A 23,315-nucleotide genomic window follows, 5' to 3' on the forward strand; every position below is an offset into this window, starting at 1 on the left:
CTTCACATAACACAAGAATCAGAGGCCACCCAATGAAATTAATAAGCAGTAGGTTTAAAGCATACAAAAGAAAGTATTTCTTCATATAATGCATAGTCAACTTGTGGAACTCATTGCCTGGGGATGCTGTGAAAGCCAAAACTGTAACAGGGTTAAAAAAAAAAAAGAACTAAATAAATTCATGGAGGATAGATCCCTCAATGGCTATTAGCCAAGATGGTCAGGGATGCCACCTCATGCTCTGGTGTCTCTAGTCTCTCATTACCAGAAACTGGACATGGATGACAGGGGATGGATTACTCAGTGATTCCCTGTTCTATTCATTCCCTCTGAAGCACCTGTCATTGGCCACTGTCAGAAGACAGGCTATTGGGCTAGATGGACCATTGGTCTGACCCAGTGATGCCATTCTTATGTTCAGCTTCCTCATCTGTAAAATTGAACGTGTAGCACTCTTTCTAAACACACTGGGCTATTGTGAGGAACAATTAATTGATGTTTGGAAAATGCTCTAAGATCCTTGGATGAAAGGAACGGTGCAAGTACAATCTTGTTTTGTGTGCTCAATGGCTGTCACGATTCCATCAGCAATCAGTCTCCTCTTTGTCCCTGCCACAGAATGATACAATTCTGCATTCAGGAGGGATGTATGCAAATACGAGCTATGAACAGTACCTCTTCTGGAACCCGACAACGACTTTTGAGCAGAAATTAATTGTCACCTTAGGAACTAAGAAATGGGTGGATTTGAATGATATTATCTTGCAACAGAGACACAGTCCTGGCTGGCAGACAATGGATAGGCATGATCTGGAGTAATCATTCATTCATGAACAGCCAGTGGGATCAGGGCACAAGGGGATTGAACTTGCCTCTGGCTTCCTTTTTTTCCACTTGGTTAAATTGTGTGCATAAAGGTGCAGATAGAACTTCGGAAGAAAGCCACCATTCCCTCTGGTAGTTCTAGTTTAATAAAATAATTACAGTGAAAGCCTTGTTGGGCCATTGTATTAGAACACAGTTTTGTCTTGCTTATGGGGCCATTGTGTGTTACCGGCATGTTACAGAATTGTGCTACCGCCTGTAAAGTCCAGGGTTGTAGTAAAGATCCCATAACCCAGTCCCAACCAGCCTTGCAAGACCAAACCAATTACAGCATGGTACTAGGGGCTGTATTTACACCTACTAAGAGAGTGTCCCTGCTCCAGAGAACTTAAAATCTAAATAGACTAGAGAGATAAAAAGGAAGTATTATTACTCCCACCTTACAGATAGGGAATGGAGGCACAGAAAGACAAAGTGGGCTTCCAAGATCACATAGGAAGTTCGTGGCAGAAATTGAGCCCAAATCTCCCGAGTCCCAGTCTAGTGCTATAACCTCAAGACCATCTTTCCTCTTTGCCACATTGTAATACAGTACATTTCACAGAAGAGCACTTCTCGGGGCTGGCACCTTATCATTCCAGCCTACCTCCTGTCCACACGCAGCACTTTGCTATTTGAAATTCACCAGCCGCTAGATCAATGTCCAAAACACAGTCTTATGGCTTAAAAAGCCGCCCTAGAAAGGCACCAGAGATATATTTTTATATATATTTATTGCAGTTTTTTACAGAGAATGTGAATGTTTGGGTCACATTATAGTACCCTGAAAAAACTTTTTATAATTTACTAAATGGAGCTGCCTGTTGGCTGGTGAGCCAAAACTTGGGTACATTATGTTTTCATAGCAGACTTTTAGTCTAAAACCAATTTAGCATAGATTCAGAAAAGCCAACAATAACAAAGAACAAAAGCCAAGTCTCCTTGAGAGACCACAATGTGCATCTCCCTTCTATACTGGGCAACAGAAGCAATGAGAACAAAACACTTGCTGTTTTAGCAGGGTTCTTAGAAATGTAAAGATGCAACAAAAAACAAAACAAAAAGCACAACAGTTTCAGGCTAAATACCCCAATACAGAAATGGCAACTATGCTAGGAGCTGGCACAGTGGCTGCAATTTTTCCTATCACTGTAATCTCTATTAATTACAGCAAACGTACAGTTTATAAACACGTACAGTTTATAAGAATGACGCTGCAGTACTATTACTGTTGGACAATGATGGTTTATTTTTTTTATATAAAGAGGCAGATTTTTTCCCCCTAATCATGGTTCCTTGGAATAGAATCTAAGGGTCTAGCCTTGGTTCAGCTGAGATAAATGGACATTTCCATGAGTTGCACGGACACTAGTTAAAGCCACTATTAATCCTCGTTCAGATTATTTTCTTGCCTTCTGTGCTATTTTAGGCCGTTTCTAGATATCATTTTCAAGAAGGAGCTTTGCAGAACCCCGTGGAGATGGGCAAAATTTGGGGGTGGCTTGAGTTTTGCAAAACTAAAACCTGAGGTGATTCCTAGCCAGGTCCCATTTCATTTGAGCCCCAAAATCCGAAAGAGACTAGGAATAAATGGTTCTGGTTTTGACCCATTATTTAGTACTGTTCTATGCTCGCATTTCACCTAGATCAGCAAAAGGTTACAATGTGATTTTCTTTGGTCTTTTCACTCTCCTGAAACAAGAATGTCTGTGACAAATCCTTTCAGACCAAGGCCTGGCACTGACCAAGGATCTGACTGACTAATATGTTGTTTGATTTGGAGCCCCTATTTATTATTTCAGCTGAAGTGCCAATATTAGAAGTTAACATTCAGCACGGCAGATGGGGAACTGGCGGCAAAACTTCTGTCAGTGATAACAGGACTTTCATGCTTCACTTCCCCCAGGGCACACTGAATGTTCCCCTTTTAAATAGTGCTGGGCAAGAATGCCTCAGGGAATTTGTGGCAGCAAAATTGGTTGCAGCAGAAACTCATCATGATGCTCTGGATGCCAGACTGGACATGTAACACCTATTTCATTTTTAGGAGATTATTTTCTAGTAGCTCATGGAAGACACATGTCCAGGTACTGAAGTGCAAGTGCAAAATGCCCAGCAGAAAATTCCTTTCCATCAAGGAGAGGAGAAGATCTGGGGGTGAATAATATCATCCGAAGAGCAATGCTCTGACGTGACAGAGTTACATCTGACCACAGTATCATCCAGTGATCAGACCTTAGACTCAAAAGAGATACTTGTTGAGGGGTCTGAGTCTACAGACCTCATCAATTAGGAGGCAGCTGGATCTCTCACTGCCTCTGACTGGTGTGTGCTGGAAACTGCCACACTATAAATGTGCCTCTCTAGAATCCCCTTGCTGTACTGAGTGTGAGAAGAAGCTATGCAACATGATCACTGAATGACCTGGCTCTTCCTTCCTGTCTCTCCCCTGCGTTTATCACTCCTGATAACGGGGGAGATGTAGCTCCTACAAGTAAAAGTGGAGGCTATGTGTTTGTTGCAGGCACTCTCCCTTAATCCTGATACACTGAGACTGACCATGACACACAAACGCTGCAATAGTTTGACCTTTTTCCTTTATGGCCCATCCTGTTTTGTAAGAGCTGCAAACATAAAAAAACTTCTCTCTCAGCCCTGCCCTGTCTCAATTAGGCAGCACCAAAGAGATAAAAATTTAAATGGCTGCCATACAGGACATGCTTGGAGAACACTTGCACTGGTATAAAGCCATTAACACTTTAGGTGCTTGCTAGGAACTGAGTGGAATGACAGAATATACAATACCAGACACTCCCCAATATCAGGGGCATGGTGAGTGTGTCTTAGTCAGGTGTACTGTTGAAAGCAGTTTGAGTTATTGGCTTTGTCAACACAGTGCTGCAAAACGGTGATACTAAGGGCTAGGGGACTATGCATATGACAGCTGCTCAGTGAAGAATTATGAAAAATTGGACCACGTTAATGCATCTATGACATGTTCTTGATGCCCCTGCCTAGCCACTTCCACATCAGCTTGTTTGGGGATGTGGGTTGGAGGAGCAGGAACACGCAGTGATGAAAATTTGATCATAATGGGTTAAACACAATGTTGCTTCAGTTGTTTACAGTATTTGAGCACCTCATTATTCCCATGTAACAGAGGGGGAATCGAGGCATAGCAAGATTAGCATGGTTGTCCATAATTACACAGGAAGTCTGTGGCAAACCCAGATCTCCTAAATCCCATCCAAATTCCTTGTATGCAGCACTATCCCTACCATCAAGAGACTTGCACAGGCTATACAGCACCACAGAATTTGGCCCACCGTAACAATCATAGTCAGACAGTAATAACACCTGGATCTTACCTAGAACTTTTCATCAGGAGATTACAAAGTGCTTTACAAAGGAGATCAGTGTCATTTGCCCCCTTTTACAGATAGGGAAACAGAGGCACAGACCAGGGAAATGACTTGCCCAAGGTCACCCAGCAGGCCAGAGGCCAAGCTGGGACTAGCACCCAGGTCTTCTGAGTACCAGTTCAGTGCTCTATCCACTAGCCCACACTGCTTCCCACTAGTGTGCGGTCATGTAGTGCAGCCTGTATTTGGAAATACACCAAGACTCTACATGGTTCCCCTGTTTAGTGTGGACAAGAGAATTCTGTTCCTATCTGAGGAGAGGCAAATCTGAAGGGGATAGTTTGCCATCTGTTTGCTGCCTGGTATAAAGTGGGGCAAAATATTTTACTGAATCAGTAGCTGTTCAATGGACATATATGTGGTGATATATGAGACCAGACATGCCTTTTATTTCCTGCCTCTTCTACAAGCAGGCATTTCTCTCAGCCTAGTCATACGATCACATCAGTCACATGACCCTAGTGGAGATTACACAGCTCTTAGAAACCTGGCCTTAAAGAGGGCAAGACTGCAGAACAGGTGTTCTGGGTTGTGCCTACCTTTAAAGGGTCATCACACTCTGTTACAATCTCTAGCACCCAACTTCATATCTGGCCTTTATGTCTACAATAGGCCAAACCAAAATCTCAAATCCCAACATGACCAGGATTTGAGGAAACTCAGACCTAGATACAGCTTTACACTGTCCCATATCCATGTAATGTAACAAACCTAAATCCAAGATCCAACACACCCCCATCCAAACTCTGGGGCTCCAGCCCTACTCTCTCCTTAATGTATCGAGATCCTGTAGTGGGAATTAATCAGCTGCTATGAGTATTATACTTTATGTCTGGGTATATGTAGTTACTAGGTAAGTTACCAGGAGATGGCACTCAAGAAAATACAACAGAGTTCCTGGGTTATGTGGGACCAGTTAAGCTTGTTGTGCACTGCAAGCAGCTGCCTCTGCGAAGCGCTTTTCCTCAGCTCTCAGCAACAAGTAAAACAAATCCTGTATCCAAAGTCAAATGCAAAGCGAACAGCCACAGTCTATACAAAACAAGGAAGTGAGGTTTCCTGACTCCTGGGTATTTCAAAGGAAACTAAGGCTGGCTTACTGCAGCTAGTCCCAAAATGTTCTCTTGCATCAGGACACAGCCACTTCCCTTTCAATTCAGCTTCTGAAGCCAATGAGTTCAAACACCTCTTCCTGAAGAGGAATCATCACCAGTAAGCCTAGTCCACTCCTTCTCACATTAGTTCCCATGCGGTGCCTCTGCTGAGGAAAAACACCTGTTAACTTCTTGGTCTGGAATAAGACTTTAATCCTTCCCTGGACAAACATGGGACAAGCTTTGTCCATCCCTCCCACATATACAAGGTTATGAAAGCGGTGATGCTTTATTGGCCAGCATCAACTGGCACCTGCATTTGCCACTCTTTCTTCTCGGGGCTGAATATTGGAGAACTATGGGGAACTCACAAAGCAGGCAGCTAGTTAATCTGCCATAGGCAATGAGTACTCATGATCAAGGAATGAGACACAGATAAATGTCCCTTTACTGCTTATCGTATGGGGCACTTCCAAGTTGGAGAGCCACCTGGCCTCGCACTGGACTTGGTCATCGCAGTATTCTGATGGCTTTATTCGAGGCTGCAGGATTGCACCACTGATGCCCAAGGCTTCATGTGTTTGCAGGGCTTTATCGTGCTCATTATTCCCATTGGCTCACACAGCATCTGAAGCAATGGGTGTTGTGTATGTGTCTGCTACTCTGAATATTCCATGGCCCTTCAGGCTGAGAGACAGAGAGAGAGAGGGAGGTGGGGGATGGGGATCAGAATAGTTTGCTTACCGGGTCCTGAAACATCGCACAGGCCAGCTGCCATCCAACAGTTGTGGAATGACAGGAACGATCAGGATCAAAGGAAAAGTTCACCATCCAAACCTGCCAAATGTTATGCGGGAAATTACAACCAACTCAGAGCTGTGGAAACTCGCATCTATTGCTGCAGACCATGCAGTACCGTGGAAGCCTGGGCCTGTCCTCGAGTTCCAACGGGAACTGGTTCAGAGAAACTTCATCTGACAAATCTTGTCCTTCCTTTTTAATCTTTTACTCCACACTCCCAGTATTCCCCCCGGCAGGCGCTCATCCATCTTTCTCTCCAACAACAAAAAGCTTCTACAATGAATTTAGTATTGCTGTTGATTAAATGAGGAGATGGACATTAGGAAGCAGAGAAAAGTGAGTTAATTTTGCCTGCTGAATATTTTAGGGAAGTGTAGCAGTCTCCTCTTAATTTTTCACTTTTCTGCTCTCTGTATGCAACCCCTTGCCCATGCCTCTCTAATATTCCCTTGAGCTCTGGTAATCACACAGGGAACGTTCAAATCAAACCCAAGTGATGCTGTTTTTCAACACTGACCTTGAAGATTACTTCCACCGGGATACACACACATTACAGATCTCTCATTGCAAAGCTGCTCCTGGGACATATCACCATGTTCCCCATTAAAAAACAAATAGAAGGAGAAGATAGATTTCACCAAAAATGTTGCTCTTCTTCAGGCCCCGTCTTGATAGGCAAAATGGTTCTTTTCTGCAATTGTGCTCATTCAATTGAGTTAGCTTAACCTGATTGAAAAGCCCTCTTAAAGCTAGTTAAGACAACAGCTAACATCTTTTAGATCATTTATGCTGGTCCTGTTGTATCCCAAGCTCCTCACAGCGTACAATATAAGTAACTCAAAGTATCTAAAGGTGTTAGTCTACATCTTCCTAAGCGAGTGTTCAGAGCATCTCCTCAGCAACACAGGCTACCATGAATACTTCAGACCTGTCCTTCACGCTGTGAACTGGCCTCTCATACAATTTCAAATCAAATTCAAGGTCTCGGTCTTTATCTTCAAAGTGCTCCATGGTCTGGGCCTAGGATATGAAGATAGCCAAAAGTGTTGTGATGAAGACCATGATCAACAACTGTGTTCATTTGGCCCAATGGAACTGTTCGCAGTAAGAGAAAAAATTATCTGTGTGGGAGACAGAACTTTCTCAGGAGCCTGTCTGAGGCTGTGGAATGAGCTCCTCCAGGAACTAAGGACCATCAGAAACCTCACCACCTTTCACTCCAAGTAAAAGTACATTTCTTTGACCTTGCCTTCTCTTGTATTAACACATAAAAAACCTAAAGCCCTACCAAACCAAGAGACGCCACTACATATTCTATCCTGGGGCAGAGGGGAGGATGAAAGAGCAAACAATATGGAAGAGATGTGAAGTCACATTGCTTAATGCACTATTGGAAGGACTCCGATATTATGGAGATGAGTGTGATGTAAGAACCTATATAGAACAGAATAGAAACACTTGGGTTTGGTTCTGCCATAGTGACAGACCAAAATACTCATTTTTACTCTTTTTATTGTAGTCCCTTTGGAGATTTTAGCATTCGGACTACAACTGTGTGGGTACTTTTTAATTTCTATTAATTAAATTGAGAAAAGTTCCCAAAATCTGAAGCTGATTTCTGGAGAAAGATTCTAAAAACAGACCTCAAGACTGGCACGATGTGGAAGGATACACCCTTTGTTCTAACCTTGTTAACATTTAAAACCAGAATTCATTTCAATGGGTATAGCAAGTCCATGCTGAATTTTGACCTTCACATAAAGGAAGGACCAGCTGCAGATCTTTGCACGCTCTGGGCCAGGAGAGAGGTAAAATTTTAAGAAGTACTTAGACTGAAAACCAAAATTCCTCCTTGTGTTAAACAGAAACCTGGATTCAGCCAGATTCTTTCTTGTTTAACTCAGGTGCAATATCGCATCTCAACCATTTTATTCTAGGCAACAGTTGATGAATGTAATGTCAAAAGGTATTAGTAAACATCTGTCCAGCTCTTAGATTAATAGGGGGAAAATAATGGAGGTTTTAAAATGGTCATATTTTCTAATTATGGCAGATGCTTTTATTTATAAGCGTAATAGGGGGGAATGAAAATCATCTGTGACACCAAGTCAATATATACAGTAAAATCCAATCATTTAATGGCATTACACTTGGCTAAGGAATCACATTGACAAAAAGCACCCAACTCCTGAGTAAGGGCAATTCAGCTGCTGGTATGTACTTCGTGTAATAAAATGATTATGAATAATTTTACAATAAATCACTAGGAAAAGAAAGCACACCCCCATTTGGTATATCAGAACGCCTCTCAAATGCTAATTGAGAGCCTGATTATGCCAGCCCAACCTTCTGGGCCTTGGGTGAAATTTGTCCCTGTGTGGAGGGTCAACACAGGGTCTATGCGGCACTGAAGGCCTCAAAATAGGGCGTAAGTGGGACTTCAGTGCCGCATACAGTGAACAGTACCGTATGCCATGAGCAGCCCCATTGCTTTTAAGGTAATATTCAAAGGAGGAAATTAGCCCCTGTGTAGAAAATTAGCCCCTGTGTAGAATGAGGCCTGTATGCCACCTAAGTGCTCCTTTCAAAAGGGCTTGACGGGGATTTTGATTGTCCCTGCTCTTAGTCACTTTGGATAAAATTCACCCCTGTGCAAAGGTGTTGCCTATGCTAGAAAGTTGCATCACATTAACTATACCAGTATATCCCCTACTGTGGAAACAGTTATATCTGTATCAATGTACATTATTGGTGTAGCTATTCCAGTACTGGAAGGGCAATAAGCTATATAAGCTGTATAAGGCACTAGTATAATGGTAAAACTGTGTCTGCATTTGGGGTTATACAGGATAACTATATTGGTAAGAAATCACACCCCTAATTGACATAGTTATCCTGGTACAAAAACTGTGTGCAGAGCCTAAAGCCGGAAGGATCAGGCCCGTAACCCTTAGTGTAGCCGTTTAGTATGCACCCTAACATTCTGCCTTTTCAAAGCACTTTGCATCCATGCACCGAAGTAGCTGGGGTAATAAAATACGTCCAAGCTGAGGCTTACTGTACTTTTGCTGTCGTTAGCTGTGGCAAAACCAGCTAATGCTGTAAACTCTGCCTCATGAAGGCTCCTTAGCTTTACACCTACCAGTGGCTGTAAACTATCGTGAGCACTTCCATGGGAATGATATTATCTTTTGCCAGAGAGATAAATAAAAGAAAATTTCAAACCTTTCTATGTTTACTCCTCCTAAGAGAGAGGAAAATGCCCATAAAACTTCTATTAAAACACATGTCTTCACTAGTCATTAGTGCTTGTTGGCTAAACTCGGAAGCTAACGATTATTCTGCCCTTACTAGAAGGTGCCAGTGCAGTCATTAAAGAGCTGCTGGGGTTTAAACAAGCATGGGAAAAACTGAGTCTCTTTTAAAAGGCCATTAAAAGAGAACTCATAAACCCTCCAGATTAAAGGGGGAGATCAGAAATTTTATAATAAAGAAATTTCTCTGATGCACTCCCTACTTCCCTGAAAAATAGTTTCATAATCCAGCCAGATCCTCCAGTGCCATTGCTTTGAATACATATACATAGTAAAGCAAGTAAATGCTACTTTTTGTATTAATGACATGGCAAGGTCCTGTGCAAAAAACAGAATTCAGCTCACGCCTATGCATCTGTACGGCGCTGCATAAATAGTCATATCTGAGCTGTTTAGGTCAGAGCTATAGTGTCTTCACATTCAAATAAGCAAAGCTGAAATTGACAGATGTGTAAAGTGTGATGACATTTAGTTTAGCTGTTCAGGTTCTGATCTAATACCCACTGGAATGAATTGACTTCCATTGACTTCAATGGGTTTTGGATCAGATTTTTAAATACCACTTTTCACTGTAATCTTGTCAGATTTTCCAAACTAAGAAGGTTTGGGCCTCGTCAGTCTTTTTTTAACGGGAAACCTCAGAACATAGTGAAACTATAAGCGCTGCAGGAAGTAATACTGGTGTCACAATAGCTGACACTCTCCGCTAAGTCTTGGCTAAATCGTTGCCTTAGCAGGGTGCTACAGGGCATGGTGCTACTGTAGATGCCATTTTGCAGATAGAATATAAATAAAGAGGATCCTAACTACTTGTGATCCCATGCTATTTTCCATAAGTCCCATATTTTCCATGTTAGCCCCAGACTCCTGGTCAAATTGCACCTTTACTTTTAATTGCATGTCACATGTCTCATCTTTGACCCCTTTGGCATTGTTCCTTTGGCACTGTTACAATAGTGGCTGTGTTCTATGCCCAAGGTGGCTTTACTTTAACAGCAAGCGAAGCTATTCCTCTGTGCACGTGAACATAATGGGCCAGCATCATACCCCAGGATCCACATGGAGCGGACTGTCTGGGCATGGACCTCCTCCTTCATGTTAAGGCAGGATCAGTCACCTCTGTGACGGGGTGGATAGAGGTGAAATAACTTGCCCAGGGTCATGCAACAGATCAGTGGCAGAGCCAGGACTAGAACCCGGGTCATTGGATCACATGGCCTCTAATAATAGTGTTTGCTCCTTAGTCCTTTCTGACTGAGAATACTGCAGAGCCCCTGGGTAGAAGAGCATTTTCCATCACCCAGTGCTGATTCTTCCATCAGTTCAGGTGTGGCATTAACAAATGTCAAAGGAAATGTTGTCTCCTCCCTGTCTGGTGGAAGCATTGTGGTTATAATAGTGCCAGGGAATAAAGGGGGTTTTTCAAGGAATGACACAAGATTCTTAGTGGTACAGAGAAAAGTTAACATGCTGGACTGATCATTCCCATTCTTCTGTAGCTTTTTAACTTCCAGGTGAAATAAGATTTTTCTCTTTACAACATCAAAAAAGTGGCAACAAAAGGTTGGCAAACCTATTTGGTAGCAAGCCACAGACCCATGCTGCAAATACAGAATTTTGTAATAGCAAACTGGCTTGACAGAACAGTGCTCTCCGATAGCTGCAAGATTCATTTTCCAGTAGCTATAACATTGTCGTTAGCAAACCACTTTTGAAAGCCACATATTCTGATAGCCAACTGCTTCAGCAGGCCAAAGGAAAAAAAAGTTCTCTGGGACATAGTGCAAAAGGTTGATTTTTCATTTACTTACATATCCAATACTCACAGAGCTACTTTTGATAAATTTTAAACATCTGGCTCAGGCAGTTGACTGGAAAAGCGATAAAATGCTCAGCTTTGACTGAATGTGAGACTTGAATTTCCATTGTGGCAAGAGGTAAAAGTAAAATACAAATGCTAGGAGGAAATAATATGCCTCTCTTGGGCCAAATGCTCCAGACTGATCTTTATGGAACAATCGTGCTTATGGAGATTGGGTCAGAAATGGTGCTTTTACCTCCTCTTTGGCCCTCCGTCTCCTTCTTCTCTAACTCATCTTCCTAGCCTTTCCCACCTGCCTACTTCTTTCTTTCCCTCCCCTCACCATGCTAACCACTTCTGCTAGCATTTTCCACTAGACCATGTGACCCAGTTCTTCAGCAGGGTTAGATGCCGTAACTCCGCGGATTTCAATAGTGTTATGCAGATTTACACCAGCTGAACAACTGTCCCTGGGTCTTTAATATTACTGTGGATATCTGGCTGTTATACAGGGATTCACATTTTTTAAATGCAAAAATTAGTGTGCATAGAAGCAACAGGGATGGATCTAGGTACATTAAGACTCCATAACTGACGGTCCGTTCTCTTTCAGTCCTCTCCCTTGTGAGCCATGTAGTTCGTTGCCACCTCCCCCCTTATCTACACCCCCTTCTTCTGTCAAAAGCCCCATCTTGCTGAGATCCTGCTTTAGGTACAGGACGGCTGAGTATGACTCCTTCTAGAATCCGTCAGTGCTACTCATTGCCTCCACCTGAGGTAGGCCACAGTAAGAGACACAAGCAGCTCCTTGACTCCCATGAAAAAGGCCACAGTCTTTTTGCAGCTCCTGGCAGCCAGGGACCTGGTTTAGATCCCTTCTGGGGCTGCACATTGTGTTGCCACCAGACGACAGGATCACAGAGCTGTGCAAAACTTTGGTTACAAACTGAACGTCGGTCCAGATTCAGCAATACCGGCAAACTTGGGCCAAGTCACAGTAGAATCACAGCCTGGGTTGATTTATGTTTGAGGAGTGGAAACCGTGCAAAACTTGGCGGCTTTGCATTGTGTCCATTAGAAATATGTGAAACATTTGCAAGAAATTTGAGCTGTGAAAATGTTATGGCATTCTCCTCAGTGAACAGTGGTTAATAACAGCTCATCACCCTTGAATAGGTGCTATCGAAAAGGTCTGGAAGAGCGGATGTGAGAGACACAGAAAGGGGAGGCCTCTGCTGTTGAAAGGCTGAATTCTATACTCAGGGATCATATGGTAAAATGTGAGTGAAGGCCAAACTGGAACTCTCTCTGAAGAGGCAGCATCATGCCCTAGGAGACAGAGAATTGGCCAGGAAGTGAGGAGACCAGCGTTCTATTCCGAGTTCTGCCAACAGCCTGATTGAGTGATCTTGGGCAAGTCAATTCACGTCTCTGCACCTCAATTGCTTCATCATTGAAATGAGGATCCTTTGTAAACTGCTTTGAGATGTACTGTTGAAAAACACTAGCTAGGTAATATTTATTATTATTATGATAAGATTAATCCTTACAAGAACTCAAATTAATGGAAAAAAATCCTGCAGACTGTGACCATGTTTGGTTTTTATGCTGAGTTGTTGCACTAGTTCATAGCCCAGATGCAACAAATCACTTAAGGCACAAGCTTAACTTAGAGCATATGAGTGGTCCTATTGAAGTCAGAGGCTCATGAGAGTAGCGTTAAAGCTAAGCATGTGCTTAAATGCTTTACTGGATTAAGGCCTCTAGGAGTATTTTCACATATTATGACAAGTTCACACTTGGTGCTGTTGCTTGCAAAAATTTTGTGACATTCTTTGTTGACAGACAGGACCCACCCTTTCAATCTAAAAGATTACAACGTGAAATATTTTCAACCTAAACTTTTGCACTACAGAAATGTGGGAAACGGATGGTTTTGAATATTTGTCTGACATGTAATTTTCATAATATTTTTTGCAAAATTGCAGCATTCCTAGGGGCTCAAAATGAGATAAAATGAACCTTGTGGAAAGTTGTGTGAAAATTTCCCCACAAGTTTACACAACTCAAGTTTTCACGTGAAACCAAGCAAAATGTGGCTGTTTTGGTTGAATTTTGCTTTGAGACAAATTTAGACCCAGTGTAATAAGATACAACCACTGAAGTCAAGAGGCAGCACCTGGTCTAAGTCTGGACTTGAAGCTAAAACTCAAAATGAAACTAACACTACTGTGCGCTCTTTGGGGCAGGGACTGTCTTTTCATTATGTGTGTTCAGCTCCTTGCAGATCGGGATCCTGACTCATGACTGGGCCTCTAAATGCTACTGCAATTCAAATAAATAAATCAATAATAATAAATAATGAGGTGCAAACCCTAAGATGTGAGATATGCAGGAACCAAATCCAAAAAAGGATTGTATGAGCCTTTGTGAGCCCGAACCTCTGAAATCCATTCAGCAGTAGTCAGGACTCTCCTATAGGGTGCAATTCACCCCTATGCCAAGGGCCAGCACAGAGGCTGTGTGTTGCTTAAGCCCTCAAAATAGAGCTTGAGTGGGACTTAAGTGGGCCATAGACCTTGCTGTGGCCCTCTTCACCGTGGTGAATTTCACCATTGGAGCCCAATCCAGCTCCTATTTATGATCATGTTAAAATCCCCATTGACATCAATGGGTGCAGGGTTAGATTGTCCAACTGTGGAAAATTGCTACATGTTGATCCTGTGAGCTTTCTAACTGGCTTCAATTCTGTAGGAGTGCTCAGGTCCTGGAGAGTTATTCATGCCAATTGTTTTGTTCTAAAACACTTTAGGGAACTGTTAGGGTTCCTTCCCACTCTGAACTCTAGGGTACAGATGTGGGGACCTGCATGAAAGACCCCCTAAGCTTATTCTTACCAGCTTAGGTTAAACACTTCCCCAAGGTACAGACGTTGCCTCGAACCGGATGCTGCCACCACCAAGCATTTTAAACAAAGAACAGGGAAAGAGCCCACTTGGAGACGTCTTCCCCCAAAATATCCCCCCAAGCCTTATACCCCCTTTCTTGGGAAGGCTTGTTAATAATCCTCAGCAATTTGTACAAGTGAACACAGACCCAAACCCTTGGATCTTAAGAACAATGAAAAATACGTCAGGTTCTTAAAAGAAGAATTTTAATTAAAGAAAAGGTAAAAGAATCACCTCTGTAAAATCAGGATGGAAAATACTTTACAGGGTATTCAGATTCAAAACACAGAGGATCCCCCTCTGGGCAAAACCTTAAAGTGACAGAAAACAGGAATAAACCTCCCTCTTAACACAGGGAAAATTCACATAAAACAAAAGATAAACTAATCTGCCTTGCCTGGCTTACCTATACTAGTTGCAATATTGGAGACTTGGATTAGGATGGGTTGGAGAAGATGGATTTCTGTCTGGCCTCTCTCAGTCCCAAGAGAGAACCAACATGTAAACAAAGAGCACAAACCAAAGACCTTCTCCCCCTCCCCCGCAAGATTTGAAAGTGTCTTGTTCCCTTATTGGTCCTTTGGGTCAGGTGCCAGCCAGGTTAGCTGAGCTTCTTAACCCTTTACAGGTAACAGGATGTTGCCTCTGGCCAGGAGGGATTTTATAGCACTGTATACAGAAAGGTGGTTACCCTTCCCTTTATATTTATGACAGGAACAATTTTTAAAAGGCCTCATGTTTTTTCTTCCATTTCTACCACTCTTGCCTGTCTCCTTTGAGATGGATGATACTTGCCTATTTTTCTGTTCTCCCCTCTCTGAATCATTAATGCTTTTTTTTTTTGTGGACTCTCTTTCTCAAAATTGCCTTTTTGGAGACACACATAAACAGCTATTAATTGAAATGCGAACTCCAACAATTTCACATTGCACATTCCCAGACCTATTTTATCATTGTTGTTATTTTTATTTAATCTTCTCCTGGGTGTTTGCCCTGATTCTAATCTCTCTCTATGGTGCTTATCTGTATCAATAGATCAACAGCTTCTGGAATCCAAACTTCTCAAGAAGTAGCCTAAGAGGCTTGCTTTTGACTTGACAGCTTGTGCACCTAATTGATTAATATAGCAGGCCAGCAAAATGTATGATCTATAAAATGGCTTTAATTCTGTTTAAGAGTAAATGAGCTTCAACCCTTTTTGTGCGGGGCAGGGGAGAGGGGTGGTTGTAGTCAGTCTTCTACTTTCCCTTTTTAATGCAGAAATACTTAGTTCAGAGTTAGGAAGGAGGTTTTTGGTTAAACAAAGAAACATTTTTCAGAAGTTGACAGTGAGTTGTGTTAATAGTGGGTCCTTCCAAGGAAAGGGGAGATCAGCCAGTACTCATGCTATGATGGGGAGAGGAATGGTTCTGGGGCTTGATCCTAGCAGAGTGGGGGATCTGGTAGGGATTCTTAGCCTGATTCTGCCATCCTGATTCTGCCTTGCTGCCTTTCACCACAAGTACCCCCTATACAATTTGCCCTGTGAGGTTTAGTGACTAGAGATGCTGCCGCAGGAGCAGCACGGGGAAGGAATGGGGCTTCTCAGAACAATTCCTCCCCGCTTGCCCACTTGCTCCAGTGGGGTAGCAATGTACAATTGTCCCTTACCAGAAAGGTGATGACTGGCACATTTGGGTGGAACCAAGGCTCTGCCTACTCCTTGCCCTCTTTGCCCAATCCCTGCCCTCTTATGCAGTGGAGGGGAGTAGGAGGTGGGCAGTTTCTCCTTATTCCTGTGCACAGAGGCATGTGTGTGGGAAAGTTTAATTTCTCCCATGATTGTGCACAGATGCATAGCCTGGGCCATGATCTGTGCCACTGGGCACCCCCATGGAATAAAGTACTACTCAACAGGATTACAGGTGGTAAAATCAGGATCTTCATTATTCCTGCTTGCAGTAAAACAAGCCATCTTCTAAACTGACACCGAATTAAAAGTAGCTACAAACAAAGATTTAGTTTTAGACAAGACAGTTTCTTTCAGCCTGCTCAGTGAAAGCGCCCTTTGCCCTGACTTCTTCCAACCCAATTTTAGACTAAGTGAAAAATGTGGTACCATGAAATCTCAGTGCTAGGCCACCAGGAACACAGAGAGATAATAGCTCAGCAAAATAAAAAGATTACGATTACGTGTGGCCTTGTAAGAAATAAGAAGTGAAGGAGTTAATGGAATGCTTGACAGGGAGACATTGCTAGGACTTGCACAGAAGGATAGACTGAGATAGCTCAGTGCTTATCAGCTACCTCCTGTGAAAGAACATTATATGCCTAATCTATTCCATATGCATGGAAGCCTACTTAATTCCATGTGGATTATGGCACTGGAATGTCAGAGACACGTGTAATGAAGCTGATCATTCCAAACAGGTGTGTGTAATAAACAAATAGATTGAGTACAATGAACTGGCCATTAGTGAAATGAGCAATACAATGGCTGGCAACACAATTAGTTTAAAACAGACTGCAGGTCACTGACCTTTAGATAATGGGACTGGGGTTCCTGTATAGCTTATCATCATAGTGGCCTGCACTGCGTGTCATCACATATACTTTAAGCATGCATGAAATTTTCTTTCTACAGACTTGTAAATTTTTTGGCTAAATTGATTATGGTTTAATATATTGCAGAACATAATGAATACGACACTAATACAGCAATGAATTTAACATTCTGCTTTTAAGAACTGAAATGCGGTACATATTCGGAAACGGTATCATTCTGGAAATTAACAAATTAGCTTAATCACCATAACAAGTTACAATGGCATATTTTGTGAGAACAATCATGTCACAATAAAAGCAACTGACAAACCAAAAACCTCAAGGGATTGATCCAGCCGCCATTGAAGCTGGGGGAGTTTTTCCATTGACTTTATATGCGTTGGACTGAGCCTCAAAAGAGTATGTCACTGGTTGAACTATTCTGCTTTTGCAGAGATGGTATTAGAGCATTACCATTCTGTTAAATTACTTTTCAAGCTAATTTGTTCTTTTCTCTAAGGATTTTTGTCTTAAACCCTCTTACCTGTTTGGTTTCAACTGGATAAAAAATTCATCTTCACTTTCTGTCTTGAACTGCTATATAGTGTTACCATGAGCTGTTAAACTGTGGCCTTGTTCTACCCACATGATGGGCTACATCTCACTGCTGACTGGGTGAAATATTTCCTATGTATATTGAGCCAATTTTTCAAAGGAGAAGCCTGAACAGGACCCTGAGATCCTGCAGCTGCATCTGTTTATGTTTGTATTTGTGTGCACATAAATTATTAAGTGCTCAGGCAAAATGAGAAACTGAATTCTGGGTCAAATCTTCAAGTGGTATAAATTGGCCCAGTTCCACAGAAATAAGTGGTGGTTCTGGCCCGTACACAGGCTTTGTGCATTCCAGCTTTGGGGCACATTTTAGGAGAATGCTTTAGAAAGCACTACATGATTGTAAGTTATTATTCAGATATGAATTACTAAATATCCATTGATTCTCTGTTCTTTTAAACATACCTATTTATCTGTGGTACTTATATGCCCCCCCATCACATAGTATCTAAGCACATCACCGTCTTTAATGTATTTACCCTTACAATATCTCTGTGAAGCAGGAAAGTGCTATTATCCTCATTTTATAAATGGGGAACTAAGGCACAGACAGACACTAAGTGACTTGCCCAAGGTCATACAGAAAGTATGCCTCAGAGCAGGGTACTAGCACCCAAGTTTCTCCAGTCCTAGGCTAATTCCCTAAACACTGGACCATTCTGCCTCATACCTTAAAGTGAGACCTTCATGTCATAGCACTTGGCTGTATTTTGAAAAAAAAATTTTTTTAATGAAATGGGTCCCTAAGAACTTAGATATATTAAATTATTTGTATTATTTACTCCTCTAATGCCAGGAATGTGCTAAGTTCTTTACAGACATGTAGGCTGACCAAGTTCCTGCCCCAAAGAGCTAAATATTCATATGTGATTCAAAATAAAGCATACTCAGATTTTGATTGCAGTAATAAATCGGATTAGAAAGGATTATCTCTTTAAATTAGCTCACAGAAATACAGCACCGTGAGGGGCTGGAAGCAGGCAGCTCTGGGAGAAGGGGGAGCAGGAGCTAGAACATACACAGTTTAAATCGCTCTACCTCGAGATGTAGAGCCTCAGAAAAGAAGCAACAATGAACATAATACGGCAGGAACAGAGGCACCAATTTAACGATTTTGATGTTATTATAAAGCTTTGGTTTAGTACCATAATCCGAACATTGGTACCAGATGGATGCTAATCAAGCTAAGTACCAGAACTGGGATACTGAGAACTGAGGCAAACAAATTGCACTAACTGAAAGGTGGGCCAAAAAAAAAAAAAAAGTGAATCAAAGGCATAATCCTCACTAATTGTGGTGTTTATCTTTTATTTAGAATTTTTAAAAACGGGCCAGTTTCACAAAAAAAAAAAACCAACGAAATTTCCATCTGGACTTGAACATGGTCCTGTTCAAATGGGAGAATCTTAAAAACTTTGAGGGAAGTCAGTTCATGTCAAAATAAAAGGGGAGGGAGGAATTTTTAATTTGGCACATTTTTGATGAAAAACGGACCATTTGGGAGATTTTTCATCCAAAACAAAATTTCTGGGCTATACCTTGGGCCACAACATAATGATGAAAAATTTCACATCAAACTCTCCAAAAAAAAAAAAAAAATTGTCACTTTTCTCACAGCTCTGAAGAACCCTGAAGTGATATAGCCAAGGCTAAACCATAGTCACTTCTAGGGTTAATCACTTCTGAAACGTCAGAGATACACAAAGAAAGCCATACCAACATATACAATAGAAATAGAAAGCTGCGTACTAACGGCATAGCAGGGAAATCACTTAACAGCTGTACATTGAAGACTGCATCCAGAATGGAACCCTGGAGTATGCTAAAATGCACAAGACCCTGTACCAGGGGCACCAAAGTCAAAAATCACTAAGCTATATACGGTTGAAACCAGCCATGAACAAAGACAAAGTTGGATATTTTTAAGACCATCCCAAGTCCTATGTTAATTAATCTCATGCAGATATTAAATGAATCTGAAATATTAAATACAAGTATGGAAAGCAATACACATGTCAACATTTGTAAAAGAAAATGACATTGTACATAGCCTGAACACTACTCTGCACTTATATTACCCTTCATCCGAGGATCTGAAAGGTTTTTACATTGGGGCTGACAGATAGGTAAACTGAGGCAGAGAGCCATTAGAGTGACTTGGTCAAGATCGCACACAACTGAGTCAGTATAAAACTAAGGACTTCTGGCCCCCAGTCCCCAGCTGTGAGGTTAGATCATGCTGATTTAATAAACAAGGACATCTCAGTGGCAGTACTTAATCTTAAAACTAGACTGAAATTTGTTTAAGAGATTGAAGTAATCTCTTTAAGTGTTGTCAAAGTCTCACGAAATAGCATTCTCCCTACGCTGGCTAGTGTACAAGGATTTGAGATCAAACGTAGGCCGAGGGTTTGTAAGGTAGTCGGGAGACAGAGAGAGAGACTTACTTAAAATGAAGCATCTTCAAGCTAGCTATTCTGTAGCACTCAATGAGACTCCTTAAGGAGCCCAGCTGGTCAGTCTGGGTACAGAGAATGGTAACATGCAGCTTGGAAACTACTTCAGAAACTCAGCTGCCCATGATTGGTTCTGGGGTTTGGTTGCCTGGCAAGCCAGCACTAACACATGCTGTGGTGATATTGTAATGTAGATGATGAAATACACACAGGGCCTGCTCTAGGGGTTTTACCATCTAGACAAACATTCACTCCTTACACACCTGCGGTCACTAGCCAAACAATCACTGTATAGTTTGTTGCCTCTGATAGTTTGCTGCCATAGGCTACTGCCTGTAAGGCAAAGCTAGGCTGGAATAAAGGAGACAGGATCTCACATTTTTGTAGGAAAATCAATGGAAAAACTCACACTAGGAAAGCCATTGATGTAAAAATGGTCCAGCTGTTAAATTGGTGCCTTCAATCAGTTTTAGTGCCCAATTCAGTCCTCCCTTTTATTTAATCATTAACTAATTAATTGGTAGATCTAGGCCAACGTCAGATCACTGATTTGGAGCCAGTTGAGATTTTGGTGGGGTGGGGTACAAAGATTTGGCTTTGAATCCCTTCATTGAAACGTACACTTAGAATTTTGATTGTGGGTTGGATCTGAAGCCAAAGGGGTCTGCTTATGGTCGCCTACTGAAATGAGGCTGAAATCCCACATGGTCCACAAACTATTCTGTCTTATGTACTTATCTGCCCCCCATCACTGTCAGATCTGACCATCTCAAAATATTCAATGTATTTATACTCCTAACACCCCCGAAAGGTTGGGAAATGCTATTATCCCTATTTTGCGGAGGGGAAACTGAGGCACGGAGCGGCTTAATGATTTGCCCTAGGTGTCACAGAAAATCTTTGTCAGAACAGGGAAGTGAACTCAGGTCTTGCAAACCAGAGGATTGTTTTTCTTCTCTCATGAAGCTTTGGCCCAAGATGGCAGAAATCTCACAAAAGCAGCTGATCCTTAAGGTTTCTGCTATCTCAGAGGAAATCTCATTTAATCAGCTTGTGTGATCTTGGTGCTGCTGAACCCTAGCTCTGATTCAACTTCAAACCTGAGCTCTTAAACCCTGACTCAACCTTATCCAGATCTAGATACAAACACCATCTCTCTGGCCCATCCTGGCATAGTTCAATGATTTATACATGGTGCCAACTTAAGTATACAAGACAACAATATATACAAATTTTCAAAACATGCGGCCCTTTGAATGAAGATTCACTAGCTGGAATCCCATGCTTTGCAGCGTGCTGGTCAACTAGATGCAGCTTCAATAGTAGAGATAGGATGCAAAACAAAACTTTAGGTATTAATAACACTTCCCTTATTTTGGGCCAGGGAGAGAGAGTTTGGAAATCTGAACCAAAATCCTGGTCCAGAACACCCCAAGCTTTGGAATACTTGATTCAGTATCTAGATCTGAATTTTGTGACTCAAGCCCATCTCCAACTAGTAGATATAGGAAGAGGATACAGGAGTCACCAGTTCTGAAGAACTGTTGTCGTCAACGGAGCAAAATAGAAAAGTCATCTAAGACTGTGTAGGCTCAGAGAACAGTCTGGTGACATTTTAAAGTCAGAAGGCGATGGCTTTAAATAGAGAGATGAAAACCACCCTGAATATGCTGAGTAAGATGTATTAGAGCAAGAAAAGCTGTACATTGCCAGAGATTGGGGGGGGGGGGGCGGGTCCTTGTATCTAAGGAAGTTTTACAATGAGGCTAGATAACAGGTCTGGGATCCCAGCTGCAGAAAGTTTATAACATTTATATGGCTGATAAATTGCAACAATTATGATTTTACTGCAAAAGAGAAAACATACCTCCCCTTAGACCGGGGAAGAGACAGTATTAATCTCACACCGCCTTACTACTGAGATATTTCTATGAATCCCCATTAATATTTTAAAATCAGAATTAATAATAGGGATAAATGGCAGCTTGTGTGATGAATGAACAACAGGAAGCACCAAACCATAGCATACATGCAAAAACCCCCCTCAAAACACAATCCTCTCCCACCTCTCCCAGACCCATACATTAAAAGGCAAAGGAGCCATTACAGACTACCGGACTAAAAGGGGTTAATGGAAGTACAATACCTAAAGCAGCCTGTGGACATGGAAAATATGAAAATAAAATGTCTACTAATGAAGAGAGTCTTGAACAGACTGCTAAGATTGTGAATCATTTGAGGGCATGGTCCATGTGTATTTACCTGTCTCTAAAGTACCTGTCACCTTTTTTGTGCGATATGAATAATGAGCCATCATCATTTTAAAGCAATATCCAAGCATGATAATAATGCATGCCTTAGTGACTGCCACAGGACCAGAAAAGGGGAGACACAACAAACTACATACGTACAAGGAGCCACAAGACATTGAAACCTTGGTGATAGTGCTGGTCCTGACTGATCTTTGAAATAAATGATGAAGGCTTGCTGACAGGCAGGCCGACTGAAAGAAACATCTATCTATCTATCTATCTATCTATCTATCTATCTATCTACCTATCTACCTATCTATCTATCTATCTCAAAATGCCCATGACACTGTGGTCCAGAGGAACAGCATGCAAAGTCACTCAGAAACAGCACCAAAGGTTGCGTTCGAGACTCAGTCATCATTACCTATCAGGTAAACCAGTAGTACCATGCAACAGACATCCCGCAACAGATTGTTTGATGGTGCTTTCAACTAGTGTGCAAGATCTCCCGGGGTTAAATACTTACTTTTGATACTTGCAAACCTATATGATAAAGCTTTAAAAGGAGACAGACAGCTGCTTCAGAAAACCATGATGCAACAATCAGACTGTGCTGCTTACGCAGGAATTGAGAAATGAAGGTGAGGAAAATAAACCCTGACTGCTTTTCGTAACTCCACAGCAGGAAGGTCAGGCTGCTGTGTTCAAATCCTTCCACAGTAATTTAGCTTCATACAACAAAACCTGTTCAGTGTGCCTCACCAGAGTCCCCCAAATGCCACAGCAGAAGGATGCAGTGTTGCTGTAGCTGTGTTGGTCCCAGGATATTAGAGATACAAGGTGGGTGAGGTAATATCTTTTATTGGACCAACTTCTGTTGGTGAGAAAGAAAAGCTTTTGAGCTTCCACACTCTGTAAGCTCAAAAGCTTGTCTCTCTCACCAACAAAAGTTGGTCCAATAAAAGATATTAACTCACCCCTTATCTCTCTAATAGCAGTCGGGTAGCAATTAGACACAGATGTAATAAAGTTCCACGCACAAAGTCCCAAGCCGAGAACTCTGGGCAGGCACCAACTGGCACTTCGGCCATTTGCCAGACACCCCAGAGAGACCTGAGTCTTCATTGTTTTTTCTTTTCTTTCACATTGTCACACCGAAACAGGGATAGCAGCCTAAAACACTGAACTAAAATAGAACCTCTAATGCGGGAGTTGGGGTTATTTA

General features: G+C 41.9%; 1 protein-coding gene across 6 annotated transcripts in view; it reads right to left on the minus strand.

The window, feature by feature from the left end:
• The window catches only part of KCNMB2 (potassium calcium-activated channel subfamily M regulatory beta subunit 2), a 229,007-nt gene that overhangs the window by 43,182 nt on the left and 162,510 nt on the right, over positions 1-23,315 (minus strand). The window contains exon 1 of one of the 6 annotated variants that reach the window (XM_043522795.1): positions 6,125-6,217. The exons of the other annotated variants lie outside the window; for them this stretch is intronic. The gene's annotated coding sequence lies outside the window, so the exon portion shown is untranslated. Of the gene's footprint in view, positions 1-6,124; positions 6,218-23,315 lie in introns of those variants that run through there. 6 annotated transcript variants of the gene reach the window in all.

This window comes from Chelonia mydas, chromosome 9, assembly GCF_015237465.2.
Source record: "Chelonia mydas isolate rCheMyd1 chromosome 9, rCheMyd1.pri.v2, whole genome shotgun sequence".
In the NCBI taxonomy this organism is placed as follows: domain Eukaryota; kingdom Metazoa; phylum Chordata; order Testudines; family Cheloniidae; genus Chelonia; species Chelonia mydas.